The following is a 16,097-nucleotide window of genomic DNA, read 5'->3' as shown; positions in this document are numbered from 1 at the left end:
CTTAGGTGCCTCTGTCTCTGGTTTCCCTACGAGGTAAAGCAGTGACATGTGCCAGTGTCCTGCCTGGGCTCACAGTGGCCCTCACTGGAGTCGGGCTCTGATAAGCTCACAGGCAGGATACTGCCTTCGTTTCAGGGCCACGGGGTGAGTCAGAGAGAAAGGACTGGTCCACGAAGCCCAGAGGGTAGATGCACAAGGTTGTGAATGTTAGAGGTGTGCAGCAGAGAGCATGGAAATCTGTGTGTTAGCTGGAAGTGAATGCAAATCAGCCCTCATTTGTATTCATCTGCTGCTCAAGCAAGCAGGTCGGAGAGGCTGCAGGGTGCAGCACACTCCAGTCAGGGGAGAAAAAGACTGGATTCTTGTCTTGGCCATGACACTAACTTATAAGTGAACTTGGACCTGTGATTTGCTGACTGAGTCTCAGTGTCTTTCTCCATAAGGTGGGTTTAATCATGTTCTATGGGTCAAACAGGCCCATTCTTGAACCCCAGCTCCACCACTTGCCAGCTGTGGATCACTGAGCATGTTCCTTATGCCTCGAGCCTTGGTTTCCTCATCCGAACAATGGGAATAAGGCCAACACCTAACTCAAAGGGCCATGTGGGGATTCAATGAAGCAGAGCTGCAAAGTATTTAGCAGAGACCTGGCCCGTGGTAAGCCCTGAAACAAGGTTAGTGGTTTTCGTCAATATTATTCTCTCCCAGGGTTGTTCAAAGCAGCCAAGGAGACTTCATGCACATTCCCATTCGACGCAACCCCATAAAGTAACTGGAATTATATCTGAACAGTAAAAATTACAGCATAGATTTAACGGATCATTGAAATCAAGCTGTACTCAGCAAAATATCCCAAGAGAATGGGAACAGCTATCCCTGGACTCACAGTGTTTCAGAGATGACCTGACCCCACTCTCTTGTGTGTAGGTGGGAATACAGAGGACTAATGAAACCGAGGAAACCGAACTCCCTGACAATGGCCAGAGTTCATTACGGGCAGATGGGGATGGAAACCAGAACTCCTGACTCAGAACATGGTCATTCTTCCATCTGCAGCATCTCCCAGAGGAGAGAGCCAGAGTTAGATTGAACGAACTGCCCGAGCTCATGTGTGCACGGAGCAGCCAGCCTAGGACTCATATTTATAAAGCTCACATTCATGGCATGCTCTGTATGTGCCAAGCACTCTTCTTAGTGCTTTCTGTGTGTCAAACCATGTAACCCACCCTACCACCTTAGCAATGACTAAAAGGCCCCCATTTCTCAGCTGTGGGGATGGAGGCACAGAGGGATCTAGTAACGGTGCACAGGAAGCACTGCATTAGAACACAGAGGTCTGGCTTCTGCACCTGCACCTTTCCCAACTACATTCTTTTGTATCTCTCAACCCAACCCTATTATTCCCCCCCTTGGGCACCGTAGCTAACCAGCTCTGGCCCACACAAGGATCTGCATCAGGACCTGCAGTTCAAATATCTGAAGACTAGGCCTATGGTGGCCTCCTGGACCACAGATCTGCCTTCCACTGGGGTGGAGCCTGCCTTGCCCTCCACCCCCGCATCCTGGAACAACCATCCTGGAACAGACTTGCATTGGTATCACCGCAGCAAAGCACAGGCTCACTGGCCGATGCAGACCCAGGCTTTCATGTGACCCACCTGCCGACCGACTCCCCAGCACCCTGTGAGCATCTGTTGGCAGAGCTGCCTCCTTAGTGCGGATGGAGCATTCTCAGACCATTCGGAGCAATGGAGAGGCCCTTGTAGGAAACTCGGGGCCTCTCGGTCATCTGGACCTAAGGGACGCTTGAGAAATTAACTGTGCTATTAAAAGAGATGTATGTTCATTTATTCTGCAACCAGTTACATGCAAGAACATTTAATGAGAACTTATGATGCTTCTGCAGGCACAGTATCAAGTAAATTACTTAACTCATTTCATCTCTGCAACAGGACGGGATAGGCTGTATCATTCAGATTTTATACACAAGGCGACTGAGCCCCGAGAAGGGAGATCACTTGTCCAAGGTCATGAAACTATGTTGCAACGAAGCCAGTAGCAGAATCAAGATTTTCAAGAACAAAGGCCACCCCTTCCCGCCGTGAAACACGGCAACGCCTGAAACACAGAGGGAGAAGCATTATGGGAAACACGGTAGATGGAGGGATGCTTATGTGCTTTTGTGGGTTCTCGGGCAGGGAATGAACCAAATCAGCAGTGTGTTGTGCCTTTAAGAGAGAAGGTTTCGTGGCAGAAGCTGATGTCCAAATGGAAGGTACAGCCCTAATGAGCTTATGGGCTCTCCAGGTGAGCTTGGCCAAGTTAATTTTCTTTCTAGTCTAGAGAGCAGCCCAGCTGGAAAGCTGGGCACAGCATAAGGGCCTTTTACTGAAAATCAGATCTGGTGCCTGAGCCAGGCTTTGTCCCTGGGAAAGAAATTGCCACAAAATGAGAGGCAGGAAGGGCCCTTTTCTAGCAGCAGGAGCTATTCCAGGGCCGTGTGAGGCTGCTGTGCCAGGAGGCAATGCAATTAACAAAGCCGACACCGGTGGCTGCTTCTCTCCCGGGCAACGTCTACACTGGAGCCAACATCTGCCGGCGTACCTTGCCCGGCCAGGATGGAGGCTGTGCCAGCCCTCTGCCCACACAGTCCATGCAGGCAGACTTGGCAGGGCCCGGCTGTCCCCCGAGGGCTGTGTGGCATGGCCATCGTGGGGAAGGGACAGCCAAGTGGCCCCAGGTGGCCCCACAGTCAATGCTGATGCTGCCAACAGAACCTTTAGCCTGTAAATACTGACCATGGCCCAGACGACGAGAGAAGCACAGGAAATAAAATTGAAGTGGACGCTAAGCATATTAGAGTCTTTGCTGCAAGGCGCCGGCAGAATGTGTTTGTTCGACAGAACTAATAATATTAGCTACCACCGACTGAGCGGGACTCGGTGCCGGTCCCCCTTCTCAGTGCTTTGAGCACATTATCTCGATGGATCCCTACAGCGACACAGGCAGGAAGGTGCAATTGCACATCCCATTTTACAGATTGGGGAACTGAGGCTCAGAGAGGCTTAAGTTGACCAATGCCACAACGCTTGTCGGCGGCGGAGCCCAGGTAGAATTAGAATTAGTCCCAACCCCGAGAGCTCGCCTTCCACGCTGCCTTCCCTCCAATCCCATCCTTGGTAAAGTGGATCCTGAAGCCCCATATCCCAGGAATTCAGTCCCTTACAAAGGAAGACACAAATACACACCTGCCGATGGCATACATTTCTGTGACCCTCATGACCAGTAACACCACAGGTTCCTCAGGTGATGAATCTATATTGTAAGTCTGGTCAAAGAAGGGATACTCAGGTAAGTTTTCGAATTTTAAACAAGAATCTGTTTATCCTTTTTTCCCCCCTCTAGGCCTTAATTTCATCTCTAAGGCCAGTGGGCAAGATAGAACAGCTGAGGTCCCTTTTGCTGAGGTCCCTTCTGCCTCCAGATGCTGCGATTCCCCAGAAAGCCTGCACACAGGCATCCCCAATGCCTGGAGAGGATGCATTGATGTTGGGTCTACCACCCTCTATTGTGCCCCCTCCCACGGCCTTTCCCATCTGCTCAAATCCTCTCAAACAGCATAATCCCAACGCATGGACCACCTGCTGCCAAAGCCTTCTTTCCAGGAGCCCTGAGCTAGAGGTGCTTCTTTTTCCTCAACCATGGGAGCTCTATCAGCACATCCAAGCCTCTGCTGTGCCATCTTGGAGCACAACCAGGTGGAGAATCCCAGGTGGACTGGCCAGCAGGTGTGAGCAAAGCAGGTGTGTGGGCTGTGGCTATGGATGGGGTGGAGGCAGGATCATGGAATGAAGGAATTGCAGATAGGGACTTGAGCGGGGAAAGGAGAAGGAGATGGCCAAAATGTTTTGTAGATTCTGGGTGTGAGACTTTGGGGAGCAGGACACAAACCTAAAAAAGAGTATTAGAAATTCTTGGAATCAACTGTATTCTTATCCTTGGCCATTTCCCATCCAAACAGCTGGGAAAGATTTGATTGTCTTTAATTACCTCGCGGCAAGTAGACTCTTGCTTTGCAGGTGACACTGTGCAGGGACTGGGCCGTGGGGAGCACGGGGTCTGCATGGTTTACAGCAATGCTAGCTGACACTGTATGTGACTGATTACGGTGATTTCCAACCAGACGCTCAAGCCTGCTTCCCATGCTTGAGATATGCCCCATTGCCCACTATGCCCTTCATGTCAGCTTGCTTTTGTTCTTACTTTCCTTTCTGCCTGGAATTCCCTTCCTTTCCACCTCCTGGAAGCCATCTTTCTAGATTTATCTCAAGCATCATCTTTTTGAAGCCTCCCCAGACAGTATAGCCAAATAAAACTATATACTCAGCCCTAACTGGTTCGGCTCAGTGGATAGAGTGTTGGCCTGCAGACTGAAGAGTCCTGGGTTCTGTTCAATTCTGGTCAAGGGCACATGCCCGGGTTGCAGCTCGATCCCCAGTAGGGGGCGTGCAGGGGGCAGCTGATCAATGATTTCTCTCATCATTGATGTTTCTATCTCTCTCTCCCCTCTCCCTTCTTCTCTGAAATCAATAAAAATATATTTAAAAACAAAACAAAACAAACAAAAAAACACTATACACTCACTCCATTGCCTTCACTGTAGCCAGGATAGGTATATACTGTGGCTGAGTGCTGTAGACTTTTACCTCCACTGATTTGTTTATCGATCTGTCTCCTCCACAACATGGTGAGCAACTGGCGGGCAGAGACCCTCCCATACCCCTTTTTAATTCCCGGCCCCCTGTGGATGTCTGTTGAATTATCAGAGATGAGAACTTTCAGGGCTCCCAGTGCAGAGTTTTGTATATGATTAATAATTAATATTTCACACTTCAGTGTTTACTATTTGCCAGAGAGCATGCCAATGCTTTCAATGGATTATCGAATTTAATCTGTTCAAACTGTATAAATTCTATGATTATTACCATTTTACTTATGAGAAGGATGAGGATTAAGAGGAAACATGTAATTAGTGAGGATTTGAGCTACTTCTCAAAACTGAACTGAGCTTACATATTCGACCTCAATATTATATTGCATCAGGAAGGAAGAAAGTGGAAGGAATGAATTCTCAGTAACATGTGAATGGGGCCAAATATTACTAAGGTGTACTAATGAAGTCACATGTACTAATGAAGTCACATGTCTAAATTTTAAACAAGAATCTTATAAATCTTGGTAATTATTAATACACCCTCTGATTATTGTGCATAGCTGATTATTGTCCCTTTCTCCTGGGGAAGCGTTGGGCGTACGGAAGTCATAAAGCTGTGATTTGGAACTTTCCTGCCTCTTAGCCTCTCTCCCCTCTGAGACTGGCTGCAGATCCCAGGTCATAATCACCTGCATTTCTACAGTAAGAGTGCCAAGTCAAAGGCATCTTTGTGCACGAAGAGAGTTTGCCTTATTTGGGAAGAGTTGAAAGTCACTGGGATCAAAGCCTGGGAGATGTGGTGGGTATGGAGCAAGGAGAACAACTCCGTTCTCTTAGTTAAGGAAAGAAATGGAATGTTATGGGAAGAGAATGGTCTTTGACCTCACAGAGTCCTCCATTCCCATAGCCTACCTGACACTTAGGAAATGTGTGATTTTGAGGAAGTCACCTAACTTTTCTGAGTTTCTATTTCTTATGGTAAAATGGAAATGGGAACAGCACCTCCTTCACAGTACCATTTACTGTGTAACTGAAATAAGATAATGTATGTGAAGCACAGAGCACAGTGCCTGGCAGGCACTCAGTAAACACATGCTAGTACTCTGACAGGTGACTTTAAAATTATGACACCGATTTCGAGGTGCACACATCAGTGTGTGCTCATGAAGTACATGCCATTTCTAATAGGAAGTCCAGAGAAGTTCTGAGGCAAGACTGTATCACATAAGATTTGCAAAGGGTCCCCATTTACGGGGCAGCTTTCATTCCAGCACATTAACCCAGCTGCTAGATTGTAAAATCAGTGAACATATTCCTTAGGCACACCTCATACATTTCTGTACCCTCCAAGGTGCTTTGTACCCTCTCAACAAGTGCTTGGCCAATTGATTCATAATTTGGGCACTTGCATGAAATTCATGGTGGTAAGGAGGTAAATACGGTAGGTTGCTCCCTCCACATTTTCTGGCCACCTCTTTGAAGTATTCTTTCCTCTGTGCTGCAGAGACTGGAAAACTAAAAATGACATTTCTTGGACTCCCTTGCAGCTAAGATTTTGGATATAATTTTGGTTTTGCATTCAGACACACCTGGCAAGACTTGAATCAGACCTAAGTTAGACAGGGAAGGTTAACACTTAGGAGGCATTGTGTTGCTGGTATCGACCTTGAAGCTTCAACATGACCTTGGAACAAGAGTTCCTATAGTGCCTTCCTGCTCTCCAGCCTCCTTCCTGTGATAAAGGTGATAGTTCCTCTGGCAGCCAATCCTACAGTGTTATCCAGAAATCAATCTTGGAAGCCAATTCCCCAGCCTGATTCTCTAGCTCCTCCAATAATTCCCTGTATTAAAGCTCTTAGGAACTGTTAAAGGGGTTCTGCCATCTGTCACTACACCCTGATGAATATAATATTTGGTACCTAAAACAGTGATAGGCACTAGACTCCCAAGGATGGAATTCTGAGATAGGTTATGTGACCTGGCTGGTTTGAAAGTAGTGAAGCCCTGGTTACCATTAGAAAATAGAAAACAAGTAACCTAAGGTGCCCAGTGGTAAAACAGTACCTAAAGGATCGTGTGTGCACATCTGGAATGAAGCACTGAACCAAGGCATAGCTTCGGCAAATGGCGTAGTGGCTGCTTTTGTTCTCCCAACACCCAGCATCTGGCATCTGGCCAAGGTATAGTGAACCACGGTAAGGTAGTAAAAGGAGCAGTAGTTCCCCACCCTCTGTCTCACCTTCTCCCTATAGAGCAACTTATTTGCACACCCACATTATTCCCCCTTTAACGGTATTGGACATTTGCCTGTAACTGGCGGAGGCTGCATATCATTCTTCCAAATGGAATTATACTTTTGGATAAGTGAGCATGTATGTGTTTATACATACATGTGAAGGAAAATTATTCCCCGAAGTGACTAAAATTCATTTTAGATAAATAAAATGGGCTTTATGCTCTCTATGGATATGTCAGGCTAATACACTTCAGTTTTTTCCAAAAGCTGTCCAGCCCAAACTCTGAGACTTGCCAGTCTGCCAAAGGCACTGGAGGATGCCTGCTCTCCCCTCCTCACAAGTTGCATCAGTTGGGAGATGTAGACTAGTCCTGTAGCCAACATCCCTAAGGAGCCCCCAGAAACCCTCCCTCACAATGTGGAATTGTGTTTGCTAAAATATGTACCGAGGTTTCCTATTCCTTGTGCCAAATAATACTGTCTACACAAAAACAAATTCAATCTCTGCCATGCAGGAATTGCCCGGCACCCCCAAAGTTGACGTGTTTGCCTATGCGGTAGAGATAAAGTTTCTCCAAGGACCAACTCTCAGCATATTTGGTAAATTTAATTTCAGATTCTTACTTACACATCTCCTCCTGAGTTACTTATTAAAATAAAAAGTGCTGCAACTGTTTTTCTTTTGATAAGACTCAGGTAGCCACAGCTCAGTCTCCCCTTGGGTCCTCCACAGAGCAGTTTCATCTTTCCACCTCCTGGCCACAGACCATGTGGAGATCAAGGCTTCTGCAGCCTCCTCTGTCTTGAATGGAGAAGAGGAAAGAGAAGCCGGGCTGCTGAATATGTAAATCCTCCTTAGAAGACAGCCTTTGTTGTCTGTTCTTGGTGTGGGGAGGCCCAATTAAGGGCTGAACTCTAACTCCAGAGCCCCAAAGGCTCAGAAAGAGACTCACCGAGGTGTTCATGGAGAGAACATGGAAGGTTAAAGAAGAAAGCTAAAAGGAATCTGTGAAAAGAACCTGATGATTGTGGATGGGTTGTTTTTTTTCTTTTTTACTTCAAAGGATAAAATGGTAGCCACATGTTGAAAGAAGGGACGGCCACATCACTGGCAACATCAACCCAAAGGAAGCCTTGCCTCTAGAATGGCCCTCGACTGGGCCAACTGAACTGCTGTTGGTCTTCAGGGCCATTTGACTAAGGACCCAGGTAACACTAGTGATGCTACAGAGCAACCCTGACCTCAAGAACTGGTGGGATCCAAGGCGGGCAGGAGAGAATAGTGATGGGTTCCAATGCAAGTGAGCGGTGTCTGGAATTGGACTGACTTGCTGCTCTGATTCCTACAGCTGGGGGTTTTTCCTTTTCTCTATTTTCCTCACTCTGTCTTACTTTCTGAATGACTCTCCATGTCCCTGCTGCTCTGAAACTTGATTCTGAGCTCCCCCACCCACTCCATGGGCTTGATGGGCTTCTGAACAGCTGCCTGTCCATGACTGTCTGTCTCGCCATTGTACCTGCCTCCTCATGACAGTAGCTCATTCATATTTGTTGAACGCACACACTGCTGGCTCTCTGCTTAGGACCTGGGTCATAGCCCAGCCTGCTCGCAGCCAGGCTCGCTGGAATGATATGTCTTCCACCTAAATGACTCCAAGTATTGTCCCTTCCTGAGATTTCGGCTGGGGTCCCCCACTCACCAGAATTGACCTTGGGGTTCATGCTCTTTCTTACTCTCAGGTCTTCCTTTGCTTTTACTATCCTCCTGCTTAGTTCTTTCTTTGTCCCTGCTCACCTGCCCAATTCCTCCTCAGTCTTTGTCTTCAGGCTTTGTCTCAGATGTCACTGAATCAAGGAAGACAGACCTGACTTTCTACCTCCCACCATCCCAGGTGTATTTTAGAAGCTCCTCCTTTCATGACCCCTGCCTTCACCTGTAACACTTACCAACCCATGTCTTTGCTTTTTCCCCCAATGAACTTTCATCTTCTTGAGAGGTTGGAATATTTCTATCTGGTTTACTGGTATATCCTAAATACATGGAAACATCTCAAAAATATGTGTTGAAAAATGCAGTTTTAAGCCAAACTTCCAGCTACTACATACAAAGCACTAAATGGACCTCCACAATTCTGAACCCATTGTGGGGCTGAGGTATGGCAGTGAAAATAAAAGTGAAGGAGGAGATGGAGGAGAAAGACAGGGAAGAGGAATCTGGAAAGAGAGCGGCTCCCCGGAGAGGGTATTGCAGGCTTGGCAGTTGGGCAGCAGATTCATGGCCCTAAAATAAGAAATAGAGTGGGTGGCAGGAGCCACAGAGGCAGAATATTAGGATGGCTGACTCTCTGAGTTACAGGACAAAGGAGGCATTTGGTAGGGCTGCCTCTACCTCTGGGCTGAAAAGGAGAGGTTGTGGGTTTTATCTATGAGGATGACATCTCCTTACAATGGACCATGATACTTCTGGTCCAGCAGACACAGGGGCAGAGAGCTGTGTTTGCCTTTAATTGACTGCCTCCCACTTCCTGGGGTATGTTTCATCCACAAACATTCCTTAGTCTTGGGAGCTGGGATCCAGAGAGGAATAAAGGCATGGTCCCCACTTCTGAGGAACTCAGACTCTGCTGGAATTGATGAGCACACAAGTAATCAGTATTTCAAAACAAGCAGGTGTTACAAAAAATGAGATGAGGGATGTCTTAGTTGACGTGTTTAACTTAGTTGACGTGGTAAAACTTAGACTGGGGGTTTATAAACAACAGGAAGTTATTTCTTATACATCTGGGATCAGGGTGCCAGGATGGTTGAGTGAGGGCCATCTTTTGGGGTGCAGACTTCTCATTATTTCCTCACATAGTGCAAGGGCCAAGGAAGTTCTCTTGGGCATTGTTTATAAAGGCATTAATCTCATTCATTAGAGTTCTGCCTTCATGGCCCAATCGCCTCCCAAAGGCCCCACCTCCTAACACTATCACATGGGGCATGAGGGTCATCATTTGAATTTGGTGGGGACATAAACATTCTGACACAGCAAGGAGACATTTGTGCTAGAACACGAAGAACAAAGGTACTTCCCTGATGATTTCAAGGAAAGACAATTCAGATGAGGTGAATATGTACGAAGATGTAACATTATAAAAGGTCACAGTATTTACCAGTTACATGGAAAAGATCCACTGGGCTGCAGCAGGGGACCTGGTGTGGGGTAGGCACAGAGTGGTCGACCAGGTGTTGGGGTTCAGACTGTGAAGGCCTGGGGTCTCCTGCTAAGGAGATGGGAACACGTGAGTGACTCTCAGGCAAGGATGAGCCAATCCGGCCTACCAGCCAAATCTGGCTGCCTGCCTGATTTTGTAAATGCAGTCTTATTGAACACGGCCATGGCCATGCATTTACTTGTGTCTCGCTTCATTAGCTCTGTGAGGGTAGAGTTGAGTAGTTTAAACAGAGACTGTCTCACCTGCAAAATCTAAAATATATGCTATCTAGCCTTTATAGAAGGAGTTTGCAGTCCCTTGCCCTGAATAAAGGAGTGACACGGTCAGGTTGACATTTTAGAAAGATTACTCTAGCAATTGTATGAGGTTCTGCCTAAGACCTCATTTGGAAAAAATAGAAGATGGAGTTTCTACAAGACTTGAAAACCTCCGGCATGCTTGATAAATCCTCTGATCCCTGTGTCATACGCATCATTATGAGGTCTTCACCTGCGTCCCCCAACCCAAGATCAAGTTTGTGTACCAGTCTCTAGGTCAGAGCAAATTCCTCTAGGGCAAGGACTTTTAGCATTTTAATATTTTTGTCTCTGTATCCCTGATGTCTGTCTCACTTCCTGCCATTATTGGCTTAATAACAGAATTTAAATGAATCGAGCATTACTGCCCCACCGACATGAGGGACCATCATCATCCCATTCGCCCCTCTGAGTGTCCCCGTGTCTGAATGCCCAACTGCACCTGGGCATGAGAGAGGGGACACTGATCCTTTGTCCTTCCTGGTGCCCTAGAAAGGACTCTGATTTGAGGAGGATTTTGTACTGGTGTGTCTGTACCCCTTTTGTCTTCAGGTACCTTACCTGCAGATGTGTTTTGAGTTTCCAGGCTGTATCCCCAGGTAGGCATCTCCTTGGCTGAGGTCCTGGAGAGAAGAAAGCAAGGTGAGGGTTGGGTTTACTTCTGGCCACCAGGAGTCCTTTATGAGGCTAATCAGCATTTGCAAATGAAGATTAAGGACCAGGCAAACAGCCCAGCAAGTGATAACTGCAAAGCTGGCCTAATCTTAATGAAATCTGCAACATATATTTATATAAATCATAATGACTCCTGCTTACTTTCCATGTAATTTGCTCGGATGGCTTTGGAATAACACAGCTAGTTGTTTTGCCACTGCCTCTGCCCTATTTTGAAGCGCTCTTCAGCAGCCCACGCCATGCTAACACTGACATCCAGCTGGGCCAGTGGGACTGCAAGCCTGTTGAAATGCATTACCTTGAACTCCTTATCTTCCCAGAAAAGCATAGAATTATCATCTAACCTGAATGTGAGAGGAGGTAGTGGAGGGAAATGTGGGTGTGATGACTATTACTGGGGTCCCATTAGCAATAATTTTCCTCCATTCTGTAATAATTCTCCCACCTGATGTCCTCAGGGATTCTAGGGTTCCGAGAATTGAGTTCTTTAGCATTCTCTGCTGTCATTATGACTCAGATGGCCAATCTGACCACAAACAATCCAGGTACAAGCAGGTTATGGTAAAGTATGGAAGCAGATGCTACTGGTACACCTCACATCCTCTGATTCACTGCTCCCTGAAACCCACACCTGCCACGTCCCTCCTGAACCCAACTGCATGGTAGTCCTCCCTCCTCGTCTCTCTAATTCAGTGGTTTTCCAAATGTGTTGGCCTGCATCAAAGCCAATGGAGGTGTTTGGCTAAAAATGCTCCGCATCTCTTGGGATGAAGTCCAAGAACGTGCTTTGTTAACAGATTCTCTGGATGATTCCTATGCTCATTCAAGTTTGAGAACCATTAAGCTTAATGTAGATATTGAAAGGATTTTATTCTTTCATTGTAGCTTGGATTGGGTCAGTCCTGCTTTTTATTTGTCCACTGCCCAAGACTCCTTCCTATGATCCTTCCATTTCTTGTTATCCACAACGGAGACTACCTGAGTCATTTCTGATTCTTTTTTAAAAATATACATTTTTATTGATTTCAGAGAGGAAAGGAGAGGGAGAGAGAGATAGAAACATCAATGATGAGAGAGAATCATTGATCGGCTGCTTCCTGCATGCCCCACACTGGGGATCAAGCCCACAACCTGGGCATGTGCCCTGATAGGGAATTGAACCGTGACCTCCTGGTTCATAGGTCGATGCTCAAACCTTGAGCCACACTGGCCAGGCTGATTCTTTTATCTCATTCTTTTATCACTAGAGTCTTATACAGGTGATTTTGTGCAGCTGAGCCAGGCTTTTCCCATTCCTGTGCATGGTCAGCTCCATCTCATTTTTTCAGGTCTTAGTTCAAATGTCACCTTCTTAAGGTGCCTTCTACGACCACTGTATTTACAATACCTCCCACAACTTGTACCTGTCACAGCATTCTGCTTTTCTTCAGAGCTTGTAGCACAATCTACAATTATGCTATTGTTCGTTCATTTGTGTTGCAGTGGGAATGCAAGCTTTATGACGTCAGTAGCCTTGTTTGTGTCAATCCCTACCGGATCTCCAGAACCTAGCCCAGTGTCTGACATGTTGTTGGCACCCCCTGAACAGTTGCCAAGTGAATAAATAAATGAGCATTGCCATATTCAAAGAAGAAGGCAAATATCAAGTCAAGTCACACATACCATCCCGAGCAAAGGGTCTGGGGCCACTAGATACAGGCCAGAAACAGAGGTGCAATGCCCACGGTGGTGGTCAGGACTCTCCTTAACCTTAACCTATCTGTAGCCTTAACCTATCTTTTTGGCTCCCTCTCTCATTAGTCTCTAATACTAGTAAGTACCCTGTACTGTGCTTAACACTTGCTATTCCTAAACCACACCCTCAGTTTCCTTGCCTCTGAGACCTTTCCTGACCATTTTCTCTACTCAGAGTTCCTACCTTCCCACTGGGGTATCATAATTTTTGAAAGTGCTGTGTCCAAGACTCAATCAATATATACAGAAATATGTAGTGGGAGACTTGCAGGTGCCTGGCACTGGGGCGGAAAGGCTAAAAAAGATGCTAGTTCCTCTCTGATGACTTTAGGAAGCCACTTCCCCCCAGTGGGTCTCAGTTGGCTCATCTGGTGCTTAGATGGTCTCTACAAGCTCTTCCAGCTCTGAAAGTACTCTGATGCTCCTGGCAGACCTCCAGGCATTATGTTAGATGAGAGGAGAGAAGGAATATGTGGGGTGGACTTTCTGCATCTCCTAAAAGGCTGACTCCTGTGTATAAACACTCCATTCTGTCTTTGATCAGTTCTTGTCTTCTCTTTCCTCCGTGCCTCCAGATAGCCGGGCAACATTTAACATTGGGCAGGAATCGATGCAGCCAATTTCAGAAAAACAAACAAACAGCCCCAGTGTCGTGTTGAGGGTGATAATAGGTTACCAGCACCTTCAGATCAGAGGAGTCATTACCTATAGGGTTCCCCTGAGCGCTTGCAGGAAAAGAGCTTCCAACAGCAAGTTGAACATGACCCGAGCAGGCAACCTGAGCCTGGGTCTTCTCTCTCTAGTTTGTCTGAATGTGAAGTTGTAAAGCGAATTATGATTACGAATTATGGTTCAACCAGTATCCCACCCACCCCAGCTAGGGCCCTCCTATTGGAACAAAAGACATTAGAATGAACTTCAATTGTCTTAATGTCCACATCTTTTCAAGGCACATCTGAGCCAACTGAGAAGAGGCCTCTAAGGACCCCTAGCCCCCACACAACAAAACCAACCATAATATATAAGGGCTATGAGGGCAGACAGCACTCCATTCAAATCCTGAGCCCTTGCTTTTTTTTCTAATTTCTTAAAAAAAAATCTTTATTGATTTTAGAAATGAAGAGAGAGAGAGAGAGAGAGAGAGAGAGAGAGAGAGAGAGAGAGAGAGAGAGAAACATCAATGATGAGAGAATCATTGATCGGCTGCCTCCTGCACACTCTACACTGGGGATCGAACCCTCAACCCAGTCATGTGCTCTGACCAGGAATTGAACCATGACCTCCTGGTTCATAGGTTGATGCTCAACCACTGAGCCATGCTGGCCGGGCCTGAGCCCTTTATTTATCGGCTACAGGACATTGATCACTTTGCTTAATGTCTTAGTTTCCTCTTTTGTCAAAGGAGCCATTGGAAGAATCATTAGATAACAAGGTTCCTGACAACATGCTGGGGCTATTGTAGGCAATCAATAAATTGTATTTCTTTTCCCTTTGTCTATAATTCAGATCATCACTCTCAACCTAGATGGTCACCTCTGAATATAAAATTCCTTTAGCACATCTAGCCCCTCAACTCCATATTTTTCCATCCAGGTGTTTGGGGGAAGGTAGGAAGCTCTGCTGTTTCCCACAGGACAAATCCAGCCAGCCCACCTTCTGACAGGCGCTCCTCCCTTGGTGTGTCCCTCCGGCACAGGGCTCATCAAAATCAATGATGATTGTTTGAGCTGCATCCATCTTCCCTCCCAAGATGGAGAGTTATTTAAGGATCCACGGACAAGGTTTGTTTCTGTGTCCCTATCACCAAGCGAAGTGCCTGGTATATATTAAGTGTTCTAATTTCCTGTGGCCAAGAGATTAGAAACAGCACCCTAGATGATGGCAGAGACACAATGATGGCAGGAGATTCAACAGCTGATGGCTTGGCAATGAGGTCAAGAGAGACACATGGTTCTAATCGTTACAGAAATCCAATATATCACAACAGAACTTCATAGAGAAAAAATGACTTTTTCATTCTCTACACAGTCATTCACTCAACCAATATTTATTAAACATCAATTCTGCATGAGATGCTATGAGGCTGAGCGAGAAATGAACTCCGCATCCAGCCTTCTTCAACTCAACTCCGCTCCGTTTGGAAAGGATGGAGGAGGTAGCCCTGAAATGGGGTCACTGGGAAACCAAAGAAATCCCCTTTGCCTTTAAGGGGCAGAAAGTCTGGCTGGAGAGACAAGATTAAGAAATGAGAAGTAATTATATATTTCAGATATGAACTTTTGTATTATCTGTCATGTTAGTGCAAATATTTTGTCAGGTTGCTATTTGCTCCTAATTTTGTTTATGTGGGTTTTGACATGGAGAAACTTTTAATTTGTAGGTTGTCAAATCTATCAATCATTTTCTTTCAGCCTCTTGGGGGACGTGTGTGCATGTGTGCATGTGCAAGCACGCGCGCGTGTATGTGAAGGCTCTGATTATTTCTGTGTTGGTGGGAGTTCTTTTTTCTTCTTTCCTAAGTGGCAATTTTTATTTCTGTTCAGTGGGACTATATTGAATTTGTAATAAGAAAAACCTTGTGTTCTTTTTTCAGTTTGCAAAAGAAATCATTTTAAAATCAAACAGAATACATAGGACTTGAACAAAGAAAGTCAGTGTATCCGGGAGAAGTGAAATTGTAATCTCAACATGCTGCTTAAGAAAGCAAGGAAGTCTGCATCACTCCCTTTAAAAATTATTTCTATGAAAAATGTCATACTGGAAAAAATAAATAAACCTTCACCTCAGCTGTATTGAAAACTATAGAGAAGGTAATAATTTATCTCTATTTTGCAAATGAGGACTCAAACCCACAGAGATTAAGTGGCTTTCCTTACCATTGTAATAAATAACGTATGATTGCAAAAGTGAGAAATGTGTGAGGAGTGAGCAGCATTCCTGTAGGGGTTATGCCATCAGAGGAGCCACTGGGAAGGAAAATCATGAAAATTAACTTGTGAATAAGATGTACTGCCCATTCATTCACATCGTTAGACTACAAGTCATTCAACCAGTGTAGCGGCTTGCAGATCTGTATTTTTTATTCCCATTTTCAAGGTGAGGAAACTAAGACTCAGAGATACCAAACTAGTTCCTCTGAGATGTGTGGCTGGTGAGTTGTAGACCTGAAATGCAAGCCTATAAGTTTAGATCAACTGTAACCAAAGACTAAAGGGTCCCTGGAT

At 45.8% G+C, this 16,097-nt stretch overlaps 2 long non-coding RNA genes across 5 annotated transcripts in view; one reads left to right on the top strand and one right to left on the bottom strand.

The window, feature by feature from the left end:
* Positions 1-11,572, bottom strand: part of LOC114232653 (uncharacterized) — a 43,673-nt gene extending 32,101 nt beyond the window's left edge. For 2 of the 3 annotated variants that reach the window (XR_003618740.2, XR_008556542.1), the window contains exons 1-2: positions 11,281-11,572; positions 11,026-11,087 (exon numbers count right to left, since the gene is read on the bottom strand). This is a non-coding gene — a long non-coding RNA (uncharacterized LOC114232653). The remainder of the gene's footprint in view (positions 1-11,025; positions 11,088-11,280) is intronic. The other variant, XR_003618741.2, reaches the window with a different exon arrangement.
* A 124-nt stretch (positions 11,573-11,696) lies between these two features.
* Positions 11,697-15,643, top strand: LOC129149694 (uncharacterized). 2 transcript variants are annotated; one of them, XR_008556544.1, is made up of 3 exons: positions 11,697-11,801; positions 14,902-15,125; positions 15,467-15,643. It is a non-coding gene; the product is annotated as an uncharacterized LOC129149694 (long non-coding RNA). The 2 variants fall into 2 exon arrangements; XR_008556543.1 differs by lacking the exon at positions 11,697-11,801 and adding an exon at positions 14,475-14,654.
* The last annotated feature ends 454 nt before the right edge of the window (positions 15,644-16,097 follow it).

This window comes from Eptesicus fuscus, chromosome 7 (assembly GCF_027574615.1).
Source record: "Eptesicus fuscus isolate TK198812 chromosome 7, DD_ASM_mEF_20220401, whole genome shotgun sequence".
NCBI classification, from domain to species: domain Eukaryota; kingdom Metazoa; phylum Chordata; class Mammalia; order Chiroptera; family Vespertilionidae; genus Eptesicus; species Eptesicus fuscus.
Note: the sequence above shows the minus strand (reverse complement) of the source record. Positions and strands in the feature narration are given on the sequence as shown.